We start from the raw sequence: 16,918 nt of genomic DNA on the forward strand, positions 1-16,918 counted from the left end.
ACTATAATTTTGCCAATAAACTATGCCATGGGACTTTTTAATGACCACAAGTGGCCAAGACAGTTTTAAATTTCATATAACAGACAATTAATAAGATTCCCAATACTCCTTCATTCCACTGAGACTAACAGCAACCTTTCCTGAAATATTTCAGTTCTCCTACTTTAATTATATAGAAATGGACACTTTATATTTAATAGATAGAAATAGTGTCCGTTACTTCTTTTATAATTTTGATACAGGAAAGCTGATATTGGATTAACAGATGAGATATTGGAAACTAGTTGATAGTTCTCCAGTATTGGTTTTTTTTTTTTTCATGTCAGGAGCGGCTTGAAAAACTGCAAGTCGCTTCTGGAATGAAAGAATTGGCCATCTGCAAAGATGTTGCCCAGGCGACGCCCGGATGTTTTACCATCCTGTGGGAGGCTTCTCTCATGTCCCCACATGGAAAACTGGAACTGACAGATGGGAGCTGTCAGAACCCAACTCAAGAACCCAAAATGTTTCCAAGGTTTTCTTTTATCTGATGGCTGACCTTATCCCTATTTACTCCAGAAGATTATAGTGAGGTTGTCTATCTTGTGTGAGATGGATGTGGTCTGATTATGCAAGCAATATCAGTTTGACATATAGTAACAGAGACACTCAAATATGGGGTTCTGGATAAGGCCCCTCCAGGAATCTGTCCAGACTATATGTACCCCCAAGGTCATGATTTGGGTACCCGGCCATATACAGAGATTGGTCAAAGGCTACATGCACTCCAAGGCAACAGGGAGTGTAAGCTTATTATGAACAAGCTGGGCTAATGTTCCAGCACATGGCAATTTTCTAAGGATTTCCTTGTTTTACATTTTTGAACATCATATTTTTGGTGTCCTGTTGAATTACAAGATGGGATTAAATAAAATGCATAAATAAATATTGTAACATATGATAGCATGAATACTAGCAAATTTTATTAAAAGGCCAACAATCTTAGTTGTTGTTTCCTTTAAAAAAATCTTCCAGAATTTCTAATTGTACAATATAAGAAAAAGCTATATAAGCCAGGTTTAAAATGAGTACTCAGAATAAATGCTTTTCAAGTTCCACGACCTTTAAGTCCATGTTATATTCAGAGAAACTACTATGAAATGCAGGACTTGTATCTTCACAGCACCAAGCTTGACATGAAGTGACTAAGCAAAGTTTCCAACTGTGAGAGATTACAGTGATTATAGTGGCACACTCTTCAGCTGCCCTGATCATGGAAATTGCTTCTGGAAGACAATGGCTGCATCTGGGGCAAGGTCAAACATCAGGGATCCACATGGATGATTCCTTATAGACAAGTCGAGTGTGGCATGTGAAGTTATTTATACATCCTTACCATGATTTCATCCCTATAGCAAAAACAGTGGTGGTCCTGATATCTGCAATTCAGTTAGGTATAGGAAAATAATTCTGGCTGCACTCTTCAGCTATTTCTTTTCTTAGCTGACCTATTTGGTCAAAGATGATATTTTAGCCAGGCACATTCACAGTAGTATTTACTTCACATTTATTCTGCATTGGTTCCTGCTGCATAATCTAAAATTCTAGAATTTTGATTAAACTATTGCTATTACATCTCTGTTTTCAATAGGTCCCACACACTTCTAGCTGGCAGTTAAGTATATATCAGTCTAAGTTTATAAGATGACAAAATTGTATTTTAGACTGAAAAGGCTAGATGATCTCAAGTCCAGATTTGATACATGGAAACAGTGTGCAAGGAAAAATAAAGCCTGTGTTCTGTGACAGCGCAAGTGGTGCCACCTATGTATAGAACTGTTAGTTGTAAGATTTAAACTGTTGTGTCATGCTTAATCCTGCCCCTTTTATGTATAGTTGTATGGATTGGTTGCTTGTAGCTGTCAATCAGTACTGTTTGGCTCCACCTCTTCCTGCAGGAGGGGAGAGCTTCCTTTTTCTTCTTCATTCTGCCATCAGAGTGCATACCACATGGACGTGAGTAAAAGACTTGATTCTAAAGGACCCTGATTTAAGTTACCTCTTAGCACCAGTTTTGAGGGGGGTTTTTTTACCCCTGGGACTCATGCTTTATGTCCAGATCGTCCTGGATAACATTGAGGAGTTCCCAAGCGCCTTCAAGCCAGTTCTTTTGGCACCAGAGGAAGATCCTGAGTCTTCAAAACATAGGCCATCTGAACTGAGGTTGTGGTTTGCTCCAGCATTCACAGCCATTGAGGAAAGAGGAAACTTGGTGAGGCTTCTCAGCTTCAAACCCCTTGGACCCAGGGCTAATTGAGACTGTAATGTATGTTTTCCTTCACTCCTCTAAAGTTTTCCAGCTCATTGCTTTGAAGAAATGACTTTGTGATAAATAAAACTTATCTTGAGCTATTTACAGTGTTTTGAGTTTTTGGGAGTTCCAGTTTCCTATAGGAGGGCAAGAAGCAATCCCTTGGGGGAAAGGTGCCACGTCCATCCCTCCTTCATTAAGACTAAAAGCCCCCAAGTGCGATGGCACATGTTGTATGAAGTAGAAAGTATAGTACTGATGTCAATCAGGAAGCATTGCTCATCTCAATATTAGTCCATTAACATGATGAAGAAGCGGGAAGATTTCCTTCTTTATGATAAATATGTTGAGCCACTGTTGTTTGGTACTAAATATAATATAAAGTATAATCTTTTGGATTGACTTCAATCCTAAATATGTGTGAAGTATTGGCTCTGCCTTCTCCTCTCCTCTTCTTTAGTCTCCCCTGTTTATAGGCCTTCCCAATAGTGTAGATAACTTCCTTTGTATTAGTTTTTTGGTGGAGTGTAAAATCCCCGCAGAGGCCATTCTTAATTGGTCTATTCCATTTCCCTTTATAGAGCTATCTTGCTGGACTCCTCCCTCTTTTCTACAGCAGAGTTACTGTGATTTAGGCTTAGGATTGTCTGGTAATCCTAGGCTAAGCAATCCAAACAGGCATTCTTAGCACCTGCTGCATTTAGCAGTATTTTTATACCACCAGGCCAAAGGACAACAAAAGCTTTTGGCCATCTTAAGCTTCACAGGAGAGAAGATTAAAACAATAAGCAACAATTTATAATCCATTGCTTTGCATCAGAGGCAGAAGATTCCAGAAAGATGACTGCAACCAGCAAAATCTCCTTTTGTAATGTATTGTTTTAAGTTACCTTATGATAGCCATAGGTGGAGTTAACCCTTTATTCATCTTGTTTCAGTAAACTCATTTGGATATCTTTTCACTTTGCCTAAAGTGCCTCTGTCTGCTAAGGGTCTTAATCTTAACAGAAGGTATTCAGATAGCCCCCAAGTAATGCGAGACAATTTTTTTTCCAAAGGCTTGGGCATGCCATCGCAATGTGTATTCTAAAATTGCAAGCCTTCCTAAACATGGTTTTCATGAAGTAATTGCATAAAACAATGTTTTTATACTATCTTCAAAGGGCTAGGAAGATATAATGTTTGAGTTTAGCACAAGCTTCAAAAATTTCTCACTACCCTCTCAGAGTTCATATTACGTTTCTTTTTTATGTAGTCATCAATTCAACTGTCTGTACATTGTTTAATGGCATAGGTATTCCTTACTAATCACAGACTGGGACATGGATAGTGATATTCTATAATTCTCTGCATAATTCATAGCAAATCAGTAAGATTTTTTTATTCCGGTTGTCGAACAATAACAACCTTTCTCCACCCATAAGAAAAAAAATACTGCGGTGAAAAATTAATAGGATGGAGAAACCACGATTGGGTATATGTATCATAGAATCATAGAATGATAGAGCTGAAAGAGACCACATGGGCCATCTAGTTCAACCCTCAGCCATGCAGGAAAAGCACAAAGTACCTGTGACCATATTTCTAGTGCTCACATCTGATATTGAAAGAAAATTCCAAGGTTAAAATGCAATTCTAAGGGTTTGTCCATGCCTCTTCCTAAACCACTGTTATCTACTGGGATCCAAATAATGGACCACAGGTTTGAACCAATAAAAATTAAATATTGCAAGCTGTGAGTCTACCAGCCATGCTTTAATTTACAAATTATGGTTCATGATATACAGCATTCTTTTTGCCTATTGTCAATTAAGGCATGTAAGCAATCCTGCCAATTACCTAGGAAGCATCCCTGTAACATAAAACTACTGCCTTTTGTTAAAAGGGAAAATAGTCCTACCTACAAACAAAAGAACTGTGAATGCTTAGTTGAAATTGAATCAGGCATAATACCTGTTCCATTTCAGTCCTTAAGACTAAAACATAGCTATCAAAATGAACACATGTGGCATTGTCCATGTAACAAAACACCAGTGCACACATTTTTGAAGCTGGGAATCTTTTCATTTTTATGATTTGAGGCAGTCTTCCTCTTAGATGCTAACTTGTATCTCCTCATCTGGCTGTATAGAAATTGAACTTGCCACAGACTTAACACAATTGTGGGAGACAGTGTGGAAGAGATCAATAAAGCAGCATTAGCCTTTGTGATCATGAATCTCTACAGGACGTTCTGGTTTCATTCTTGTATTCTTGTGTTAATGCTCTATAACTTCCCAGCGGGAATGTAGAATTTGGGAGGAGAAAGAAAAGAAAAGAAAAGGGAAACCAGAATACCATGAGATGAAACATTAAGAAATAACATCTTTCCTTGTTCTTCAGCTAGTTTTTAAAAAATAACAACCTGGAAATATTTCAAGACACATTTGCATAAAAAGTAGGATACTGTGATATCCCCCAAAAAATAACAGGATGCTGTCAAGACACAACCTGGCACAACATAAGCCAAAGACAGAATTAGAAGTAAAATTATATGGAACAGAAATCCCCCCCCCCCAAAAAAAACCCCATGGTCTGACAGCAAGTAATGTAGCTGGCATGCTGAAGTGAAGTAAATCTCAGTCTAGACATTGTGATTTCCACATACACCACAATATATACCACACTGAATTAAGATGGAATATGATTTACTTAGAAAACAAATAAACTAGCAGGCACTCTGATAAGGAAGAGAACAGGAGCATAAACTGACGGAGAAGTTTATGGTAATAATAGAGACAACTATCATATCCCAAGCAGGCTTCACCTTGAAAACTATTTTTCTCTATTTCTTTTATAATACCAAATTTGAAGTGTATTCTACTTTATAGAAATATACATTTTTCAATGTACACAAAATGTGTTTCATGCACAAAAGCATGAAAAAAATATTGCATATAAAGTTGCCTTCAGGTTCTATGGTTATGCCTATGCTTTCCATAAATATCATTGGTTTAATATTTATACTTTAGCTAGGAGTCACTGTTGGATTAAGTGAAGAAATTGGAATTATTGGAATTCAATCAATCTCAGGCTCCACCTACACTGCCATATAAATTCCAGTTTACCTGCTTTGAAATGAATTATATGATAGTGTAGACTCATGCGAGTATAATCAAGTTCTTTGAACGTTGAATTTGTATAATCCAGTTCAAAGCAAATAATGTGAATCATTTTCTTTGATAATCTGAATTAAATGGCAATGTAGAAGGGGCATTGATCCAGTATCTGAACAGCTTCATAGAATCATTGAGTTGGAAGAGACTACATAGATCATCCCGTCCAACCCCATGCCATGCAGGAAAAGCATAATCAAAACACTAATGATAGATGACCATCCAGCCTTTGTTTAAAAGTCTCCAAAGAAGGAGTTTCCACCACACACCTAGGCTGAGAGTTCCACTGGTGAACATCTCTTACAGTCAGGAAATTCTTTTTAATGTTCAGGTGGAATCTCCTTTATTGTAATTTGAACCCATTTCTCTGAATTCTAATCTCCAGGGCTGCAGAAAACAAGCCTGTTTCCTCTTTTTTATGATATCCTTTCACATATTTATACATGGCTATCATGTCTCCTCTCAACCTTCTCTTCTGCAGGCTAAACATACCCAGTTCTTTAAGATGCTCCTCATAGGAACGGTCTCCAGACCTTTCTGTCAATTTTAGTCGCCCTCCTCTGGACACTATCCAGCTTGTCAATATCTCTTTTAAATGGTGGTGCCCAGAAATTCTCTCAGAATAGCTTGGTATTCAGGGCAACACAATATGCTTCAGTCATATTCCTGAAAGCAGACTTAACTATCATCATCATCATCATCCTGCCCTATCACCCCAAGGGGACTCGGGGGTGTACAACAGAAAAATGGCAAACATTCAATGACAACAAGATGTAACAAAACAGATCAAATCATAAACAGTAAATAAACAAGCCCTTTTCTCCAAAAGGCTCTATCAGGTATGGGTAGAAAATATGGCAGGGGAATAAGGCATGGATTCTGTGACATTCTAAATGCATTTAACTACATTTAACATCAAAAAACATTTATTCTGATGACAAATATTCCAGGAAAGAAAGCATACCCAATTTTAATACCCACTGAAACTGTGAGTGCATTATTGTTCGACATCTTTATTCATGACTCTGCAAAAGGAAAAGAAAAGTATGGATGACAATAGAAGGCTAGGTAAACACCACAGAAAACAGAAATAGCATGCTAGTTGATCTTGATAAAATGGAGAACTGGGTCAAATCAAATAAAATGAATCTCAACAGAGATAAAGTTCTTTATTTAAGTAGCAAAATATAAGGTGTACAAATATAGCATGCATAACTTATGATTTGTCAACAGTACATCAAACAATCAGGTGATTTTAGTCGGCCACAAACTAAATTTGAGACAGCAGTACAACCTAGCACTTCAGGTGAGGTCTGCTGACTTGGGGGACTGTTTCCGAATCGTGTGCAGAAGTGTTGAATGAGCTAGATATGCTTAACCTGGAGAAAAGATAATATAAAAGGGTATCAGGTAGATGAGGGAGAAATTTCCTTCTCCACTGCTCTGAACAGTAAAACAAAACAAGTGTGTTCTAATTATAAGAAAAGAGACTATGATTAAATATTAGGAAAATATTCCTGATAGTATGAACTGTTACCTAACAATTCTTTATTTATTCTATAGTAACCTTACTGGTGTCTAATGAAAGTAAAATCATAGTACTGGAACACTCTGGTCAATATTTAAAGAGAGCCCAAATAGCAGGAACCAGATGTTTTGCATGAGGTGCAACAGCTAAATTAGGATTTTTTTTCAGTGCTGCAATCTTCTCCAGCCATTATTCATGCTCAAAATACTATACTTTAAAATGTAATTAAAGTCTTGCTTTTTAACAACTAAAAACACAGCATTGTCATTAATGAAAACGTATTTTATCTTCTGAAAGAAAGTTTGTAAAAATTCTTTATGCTACTTCAGATGATGGTGTCTTATACATAGAATCTTTTACACTTACTTTAGCCATTGCTTTTCATCCTTTGAGAAAATATTTGGAATGAAACTATGATCAAAGAACATCATTGTACAGTTTTAGGTCAATATCTTGCTTTGAATGTACATGTTATTAAGAAGTGTTATGCGCCAAAATGTATTCAAGCTTTGGTACAGTCTCCAAAAGAGCTTTAAAAACTGTGCAGCTTAAATCTTAATATTTGGTTTCTGTGTTTTAAAGAGAAAACATTGTTGCATATAAACTAACAGAAAGTACAAGTATGATATCTGTGATTGCTTAACAAGGCTACGATAGGTGGATAGAGCTAATTTAACTCTGTCCTGCTGATTCTCTAACTGTCTCTCTGCTTAAATTGGGAATGATTAGTTGGTATCAAAAATGACACAGCTTGAGCTATGGGTAAAATTTATGAGCATAAAAGAGAAGCTCAATCACCATGGGACACTCTAATTTCCATTCACAAAATATTAAGCTCAGTATTTTGTCCTATATTAACTATCTGCTAACTAATGCTTTATTTAAAAGATATATTTTCCTTAATCTAGGAGTGAATAAGAATTCTCCTGGGTGTACTGCTGTATACATACATTTTAAAATTATTTCCCAATAAATCATGTCATACTTTATTTTAAACTAAACAGAAGACAACTCATCCAGAAAATGCTACATTATGGGACCATTAGTAGTTTGTCTCACCTCTCTGAGCATAAAATACATTTAACCATTCACACAGATCTTATACAATTGTTTCCCAGGTCGAAAGGACATAAAGACACATATCAGTAATGTGAGGTGTATCTAAATTGTAGAATTAACTCAGTTTGACACCACTATGGCTCAGTGCTGAGGAATGTGGGAGTTGCAGTTTGGATGAGGCACCAGCACTATTTGGCAGAGAAATATATATATATTTATTTATTTGTAGTATTTGTATACCACCCTTCTCAACCCCAAAGGGGACTCACAGTGTTGGTAACAATTCAATGCCATTGATAAAATACATTATAAAACATCAAAATTGATCCTCCCCTGATAAAACATTAAACATTATTAAATACAGCACATAAAATCACATATCACACAGAGACATAGCTGTTGTTCGTACAGTCCTGGGCCATTGCACTTTCAACTTTCCCTTTAATTTTAAATATTCCTATGATGGGCCAAAGATTTTATAGAATCATAGAAACATAGAGTTGGAAGAGACCACAAGGGCCATCCAGTTAGTCCAACATCATTCTGCCACAAAAACACAGAATCAAAGCACCCCCCAAAATATGGCAATCCAGCCTCTGATTAAAAATCTCCAGAGAAGAAGACTCCACCACACTCTGAGGAGGCAGCATATTCCATTGCTCTAACCATCAGGATGTTCTTCCTAATGTATATGTGGAATCTCCCCCCCCCCCCCCTGCAATTTGTCCTAGTCTCCAAAGTAGCAGAAAAAAACTAATTGCAGTGGGGCATCACTCTGTGTGTTTTAATTATTCAGATATATAAATTCTCATGTATGCTTCTAAGCCTTACCACAAACAAATGTTTCTGTTCACAGTGCCTGAGGGGATCAATCTCCAGACCAGGGGGCAGTTGCCAATTGTAATGATTCAGAATTATAGGTTAGCATAGTTTCTTAAACAAAGGAATGCATTAAGTCCCTGGATTCAAGTCATCTTTTGCGGTTGGCCTTTGACTTCTCTTGCAGAGAAAGAACTTGCTGAAGCAAAAATAGGTTCCTGAAGTCTTGCGTTTTGCTGCACACCCTTCAATCCCCCTTGCTTTTTGGTTGGCTTTTTACTTCTACCTTCTTTCTTTACTCTTTATCCCATCTAGCATTTTGATTATTTTTTTTATTTCTGGATAGCTCCTTGATGCTTCCAACACTGGCCTTGCCTCCAAAGTTCAATTTCTCATTTCTGGTTTGGTTTGTAGTCTCTACTTTGACTTGGATTTCCCATCTATTGTAAAAAAAAAAAAAAAAATGGCCAGTTTTGTTGTCTTCATATTGTTCTGAAGCCTACCATTATTCTCACCTCATTCTAGTTTTAGATAAATCTGCAAAATAAAATTTCCTAATATACAAAATTTATGCATTTTCCCCATTGAAATATTGTGTGCATAAACCAAGGGGAGGAAGGATAATGGCTTTCATTCCAGTGATGGGAAAAGTAAGGATATATGCACTTCTAATAGCCTCACAGGTCACAAATTTGATAAATTAAATGTTAAAAATCTATTTATGCATGTTTCTTTTTTATCTTCATTCTTCAATATTCATCTGAAAACACTGTCATCAATGCATATTCCTATGCTACCAAAGATAGTTTCTTAACATATCCCAAAATTTTAGGAAGGGGCAACTTTTCACAATCACAAGATAATCCAGCAAAACAAGAAAAAAGATTCAAGAAGCCCTGGTTTGCAAACAGAAGCATGTAGCTTTCCTCTTGTGAAGCAATATTTCTATCTAAATGTATAGCTATATATATCTATATGATTGCATAAAGCAAACAAGGAATATGTCTAAATTTTGCTGAAAAGTAAGAGGCAACGCAGTTGTAATTATTTTATGAAATTGTATTCTTTCCATGGTTTGTAGTAATCCTCTGCAGCTTGAAACTCAAATCTATTTCTTTCCCAAATTGTTTTCCTGCATCGGGTGTGAACAGTAGTTTTCTATAATAAGATTGCTCATGAGTGTCAGGCTGCTGCCATTGATCTTTTTTATAATAGAAAAAAAGAACACTGAAATATTTGTTCTGGTGCGTGAAAAACACATAAGGAATAGCATAGCCATTGAACAAAAGAGGAGCAGATCACAATTCTGGATATATCAAGAACACTTGTGTATCTTTTATATTCACAATACAAGCAGCCCAAAAGCTCAAAAATCCAAAACTGAGCTTCACAATCTATCTGTGAACCACACGAATGCAAAAGTATGGGGGCACACTGTATAAAGAATGTTTGCTTTTTTTAATTCTAGGCTGTTGTTTAAATATGGTTTTTATGCTAACAGATTATTGTCATGGTTGGTCCTGAAAAGGACCGTTGGTTGTTTTGCTTCCTTGTTTGCATGCTTCAAGTCGTCTCCGGTTGCTTCTGGGTTGAGAGAATCGGCCGTCTACGAAGACGTTGCCCAGGGGACGCCCGGATGTCTTGCAATCCTGCGAGGAGGCTTCTCTCATGTCCTGCACATCGCAAGTGCTGAACCTGACCCAGCACATAGAAGATGGCTTTGAAAGGCAGCAGATCACAGGAGCTGTCTTCATAGACTTGTCAGCAGCCTATGATACTGTGAACCACCGCCTCCTCCTGAGAAAAATGTATAATATCACAAAGGACTACCACCTCACCCGCCTGATAGGAAACCTGCTACAAAACAGGAGCTTTTTTGTTGAGTTCCAGGGCCAGAGAAGCAGATGGCGGAAACAGAAGAACGGCCTGCCTCAGGGGAGCGTGCTTGCTCCATCCATGTTCAACATCTACACAAATGACCAGCCACTGCCAGAAGGGACAGAGAGTTTTATCTATGCTGACGATCGTGCCATTACTGCTCAAGCAGGGAGCTTTGAGATGGTAGAACAGAAGCTCTCCGAAGCTCTAGGTGCTCTTACTGCCTATTACAGGGAAAACCATCTGATCCCTAATCCATCTAAAACACAGACATGTGCCTTTCACCTTAAGAACAGACAAGCATCCCGAGCTCTGAGGATTACCTGGGAAGGAATCCCACTGGAGCATTGCAGCGCACCCAAATACCTGGGAGTCACTTTGGACCGTGCTCTGACCTACAAGAAGCACTGCCTGAACATCAAACAAAAAGTGGGCGCTAGAAACAACATCATACAAAAGCTGACTGGCACAACCTGGGGATCACAACCAGACACAGTGAAGACATCTGCCCTTGCGCTATGCTACTCTGCTGCTGAGTATGCATGCCCAGTGTGGAACACATCTCATCACACTAAAACAGTGGATGTGGCTCTTAATGAGACATGCCGCATTATCACGGGGTGTCTGCGCCCCACACCACTGGAGAAATTACACTGCTTAGCCGGTATTGCACCACCTGACATCCGCCGGGAAGTAGCAGCCAATAGTGAAAGGACCAAGGCAGAGACATCTCCAGCTCATCCCCTGTTTGGGTATCAGCCAGCACGTCAACGACTTAAATCAAGACATAGCTTTCTTAGAACTACAGAGACACTCGCTGGAACACCCCAGCAAGCGAGAGTCCAAAAGTGGCAGGCCCAAACCCAGCACCTCAATTCATGGGTGATACCAGATGAGAGACTCCCCCCTGGGCACTCAGAAGACTGGGCGACTTGGAAGGCGCTGAACAGATTGCGCTCTGGCACCACGAGATGCAGAGCCAATCTTAAGAAATGGGGCTACAGGGTGGAATCCTCGGCATGCGAGTGCGGAGAAGAACAAACCACTGACCACCTGCTGCAATGCACCCTGAGCCCTGCCACATGCACGATGGAGGACCTTCTTGCGGCAACCCCAGAGGCACTCCAAGTGGCCAGATACTGGTCAAAGGACATTTAACCAAATACCAAATTTACAAAATCTGTGTGGTTTTTTTTTCTTTTTTTTTCTTTTTCTTTTTTTTTTTCTTTTTCATTTTAATCTCTGTGTTTGTTTTGCTCTGTTAGAATTGTAAAACAATGGTTGCTGATGACACGATAAATAAATATGCTAACAGATTGCAAGTAATGCACAATGCCTAGGGACCAATTTTCTTAACATAATTTTATATCTATAATTTCACTGTAACTTCCATAGCTTAATCTTAGGGAATGTTGGATTTTGTAGTTTTATGAGGCACTGAAACTCTCGAGCTTAGAATTCTAAATATTCTTCAGTTTCAAGATTCTACATGCTACCATAATAGCTAAAGTGAAATCATAGTGGTCTAATTGTGTCGTGTGAAACGACCCCAAGTTAGTGGAAAAGGCTGCTTTTCCATTGTACCTGTAGATGTCACAATAAATAGTGACAACCATATGTCCTTGCAGGGATGTCGAATTTGCAGCCTATAAGACACAAGTATGCTTCAGTCTGATTTTGGGAAGAGTGGACTTGAAGAAGAGGGTAAAGCCTACTACATGGGATCATTAATGTATTTATTTGTTCAAATGTCAAAAATCTCTTTTACAAAGAATGATGGGAAGTGATATTTTTTGTCCCCATTAACAGCACTCATCTGTCTTTTTGGGGGGAGGGATCCTTCTTCACACATATTACTGAGCACGCAAAGAGGTGGCCTCCCAGGCAATTCTTCAAACAAATCTGCTTGGCAACATGAGGAACTTCAGCTTAATTAAATACACAAATAAACAAGTTAGACCTGCTGAAACTTTTTTGGGGGAGATCTAACGATTTGTAGCAATTCAACAAACAGGTGCCCATTCACACTGCACAGTTCTAAAAATGTGATTCCACTTTAGCTGTGATGACAATAATCTCTGGAATTCAGAGATTTGCCATCTAAAGAAGAGAATTTAATATTCTCAGAGAGATCTGCATCCCAGATATACCCAGGAATGAGTTAGTGGTGAGAAAGAGAGGGAGGGAGGAGCAGCAACAGAGAGAAAATATTGTTTCAGGGAATGAGGCAAAGGAGGTGTCATAAAGAAAGAGATGACCCCACCCATTGCCTGCTCCACTCCCATTCTCCATTGGTTTGCTTCTTTGCTGTTTTGCCCACCACCAAAATAAACAGGTCAGAACAAATTATGTCTATGGTGATATAGTCCCAAGGGGGAAATATTCCCGATTCTTGCTTGACTTTCCTTATTGTAATGAACGGAGGTTATGAGATGGATTTCATGTAACAGTGGACTAATCTTAATGCAATGACCCTAACTGAATTTATAAGAGAATTGGGACATATTCAGTCATGATCCTGCACTATCTATCTATCTATCTATCTATCTATCTATCTATCTATCTATCATCTATTTATCTATATCTATTATCAATCATCTATCTATCTATCTATACCTCAAAATGACAGTTGAACATGTTAGTTGAATACGTCACTTAATTCATTTTGGCTATGGAAAATATCTCAGTATTCAACACCCTAAACTGTGTTCTTTTCAAACACATAAAGATTGGAAAGAGTTGTATTTTTCATTAGTTTGTTCTAGTAAACCGGTTTTTAGCTGTAAATCTGATGCAGAAAAAGCAAGTTCATAGGCACCACAACCATTCACCATACAGTACCAATAAATAGCAGATCAATTAAACAGAGGAAAACAGAGCAACCCATAATAGAGGTAGAGATTATATACAATCATACACACACACAAATGTATTTTTCACACTTCAAAGTCATGAATTTGTCTGCAAAATAAAACATAACAAACAAAATACAGCCTTTGTTAAAATGCCAGCATATGTACATAACAAGACACACTTTGACATAGCATCTTCTTCAGTGACTATTGTTCTACAGTTTCTAAACATTTAAATATAAATTGACAATTGAATAGGTAAGGACCCCATACTCAAATAAGTAAAAAAGGACCTCTTTGGCAATTAGAATGTTTATCTGTTGGTTTAACTGCTGGTTTGTCTCTATCATCATTGCTATGGGGGGAAAATAGAAATTACTGTGGACTGATTTTTGCCAGTTTGGGCTATTGGTGATTAGACTTTTTACTCCCTTAGCGTTGAAAATCCATTTCATCTTGTAGATTTACTAGTATGTTTTCTGAGGTTGTATTTGTTTGTATTTGTTTATTGTTGTATATCTGCAATAGAGTTGTTATAGCTCTATAATTGTCAGTGTTTCTATATTTTAATACTGATGTACCAAAGTTGTTTATACCATTAAAGTAGGCTTAATTATTTGGAGTGTTATTCACTTGATATATCCCAGCTTTGTATGTTGATTTGATTATCGTGGCTTGAGATACATTTCCTTTATTTGTTTACTTGCGGTATTTAGATGGTTCATGAATTTTCTTATATGACAACTCTGCTATTAAATAAAAAGCACACCAGGGAGCAAAACACCACGACCACTTAGAAGAGAAGTATGTAACTATTCTCATCATCTACTTGCCATGGACCTTCTTTTCTAAGAAGTGCTGCTTGCTGAGAAAGATCATCTGCAGGGGAGGGCTCCAGGTTCATGAGGTACTGAGCCAGCAGTTGGTGAAGCAGAACTACTACCACCTGCTCTCCTGCATGAAAATTGATATAAGGAGCTGCCTAAATGGTGGACCTACCACTAGTGGAGTTGTCACCAAAGGAGTGGCCTCAAAGGGGTGACCTCTTTGGGTGAGCTGCTTTGCAGGTGGTGTTAGTGTAAGTTGCCCTGTTTTGGAATGGAAAGGAAATAGTTCCCTTGTTTTTTAGTTGCTGTTTTTTTCCAACTTCGGACTGCCTGGCTGGCAACTAGAGAGTAAGTATAGAGTATTCAAAGAGTATAGGCATGAGAGCAGCAAAGGGAACACTCATAGCAACATTAATAAGTAGAGCAGTGGCTCTCAACCCTTGGCCCCCCAGGTGTTTTGGCCTACAACCAGCTGTTGGGATTTCTGGGAGTTGAAGGCCAAAATATCTGGGGAGCCACAGGTTGAGAACCACTGAACTAGAGGGAGGTGTGGAATGGGAAGAAAGAGCTAATATCATGGGAGAGAAGCGAGACATAGACTGTGGTTTCCTTTTAACCAGAGTTTCTCAGACTGTGCTCTGCCAGATGTTTTGGACTCCTGCTTCCATAATTCATAACAGCTGGTAAGTTGGCTAGGATTTCTGGGAGCTGAAGTCCAAAACACATGAAGGAGCACAGCTTGAGAAACACTGCTCTAAACTGTCCCAACCTTAAATAATCTGGATAGTCTTAGCAACAGCCCCTTTGCTGCAACTTAAAGCCAGATCAGTAAATGAATAATATTATTAATCCTGGATGACGACTTGATAAAGGGGAGCTCCACAGAGAACTCAGCATTGTCTATAAGGCCTGGTTGGTGAGGAGGTGGAGTTACAGTAATTATTGGAATTCCATCTCTCTCCATGTGCCCAGTCTCAGTCTGCTGGGTTTGAATGTCTGCCCTGAAAGGTGGATGGCTGGCACAGAATAGGATTAGTGTTGGAGTTCCCTCAGTTAGATATGCTGAGGGATTTCAACATGTATGTTGAGATCTCTTTGTTAGAAACAGCTCAGGACTTCATGTTCGCCACAGGTTGATACCAAATATTATCTGGTGCCACCCATGCTGTAGGATAAGTTCTGGACCTAGTCTTCTGTGTGGGGTAGAATGATGGCAATTTGGGTGTGAAGCAACTTTCTACAGTTCAGTTGCCATTATGGGTTTTAGATTCATTGTATGTGTGTGTGTGTGTGTTTGTGGGTGGGCACAGCTCCAGGTGAAATGGATGAAATTGATTATCTAGATCCATTTCAATCTAGCTTCACACCTAGCCATGGGACAGAGAGAGCTTTGGTCTCCTTTATAGATGATTTATTCACAGAACTAGACAGCGGGAGTGCAACCCCATCTATATAGCTATATAAAATCCATATTATCTGATTTGAGCTGGATTATATGGCAGTGTAAATGCATGTAACCCATTCAAAGCAGATAATTTGCACTATTTACTATGATGATCTCGATTATATAGCAGTGTAGATCCAGCCTGTGTTCCTGCTCGCTCTGCTAGATCTCTTGATTTAAGACATCTGCCATGGTTTCTTTCTAGGTTACTTCCTTGGGATGGAACTTCGGGGTTGCGTTCCACCACAGCTTTGGCCTTTTTAAGGGACAGACTCAGAACGTGGTGCTAGATTAATGTTTGTCATCCGGGATGCTAGCCTGTGGAGTCTCTTGGGGCTGAGTTCTGCCCCCCCATGCTTTTTAATATTTACACATTTTCCATAATGGCAAATATGAGTTTGCCTCTAAGAATATATTTGACAGGAACTGCATATTTAAATGTCCAACCCTAACTGAATCTTTATATTGATAGATGAAAATATGTATCAACAGCATTCACCTGAACTGGTTGCTTTCAAAGTTTACAGTTTAGGTTTATACAAGTGACTTTTCAAGTACCTCTAAAATGTAGTATATCAAAAAGCAACTGACACTATTCATAAATCTGAATAATTTATTTATTTGTTAAACATAAAAGAAGGCTGAAGGATAAAGGCAAGTGTATTTGCAGATAACAGTTTTCAGAGTTTCCTGTCAATTCAAACAAAGAGGATTTACCACTTTTCTCCCATAAATAAATAAGAGTATGGTTTATACAATTCTATTAATTCACCTTTAACCTCCATCATTTGTATATACTATTTGCATATTCTCGTGATATTTTAAAGCAAAAAGAGGTCAGTTGTACACTACAACTGAAGAGTAAAAATCTTAAGCTATTAAACCAGGAAAAGCATATTGGTTGCTGTGCTCATCAATGAACAAATCATCATAATGTTATTTTATTTATTCCACCTGTGAACTAGGAATTCTTCCTGCTTGTTTGCTGAACTGGACTCATTCAAACCAGAATAAGCGAAATAATAGTACTATCAAGGGAATTTCATTTTTTGCTGCATGAAGTAAA

The 16,918-nt window shown here is 38.2% G+C and overlaps 1 protein-coding gene across 11 annotated transcripts in view; it reads right to left on the reverse strand.

Moving 5' to 3' along the window:
- The window catches only part of TENM2 (teneurin transmembrane protein 2), a 1,067,106-nt gene that overhangs the window by 949,050 nt on the left and 101,138 nt on the right, over nt 1-16,918 (reverse strand). Inside the window, exon 3 of one of the 11 annotated variants that reach the window (XM_060764998.2) lies at nt 6,410-6,470. The exons of the other annotated variants lie outside the window; for them this stretch is intronic. The gene's annotated coding sequence lies outside the window, so the exon portion shown is untranslated. The remainder of the gene's footprint in view (nt 1-6,409; nt 6,471-16,918) is intronic. 11 annotated transcript variants of the gene reach the window in all.

Source organism: Anolis sagrei, chromosome 2, assembly GCF_037176765.1.
Source record: "Anolis sagrei isolate rAnoSag1 chromosome 2, rAnoSag1.mat, whole genome shotgun sequence".
NCBI lineage: Eukaryota > Metazoa > Chordata > Lepidosauria > Squamata > Dactyloidae > Anolis > Anolis sagrei.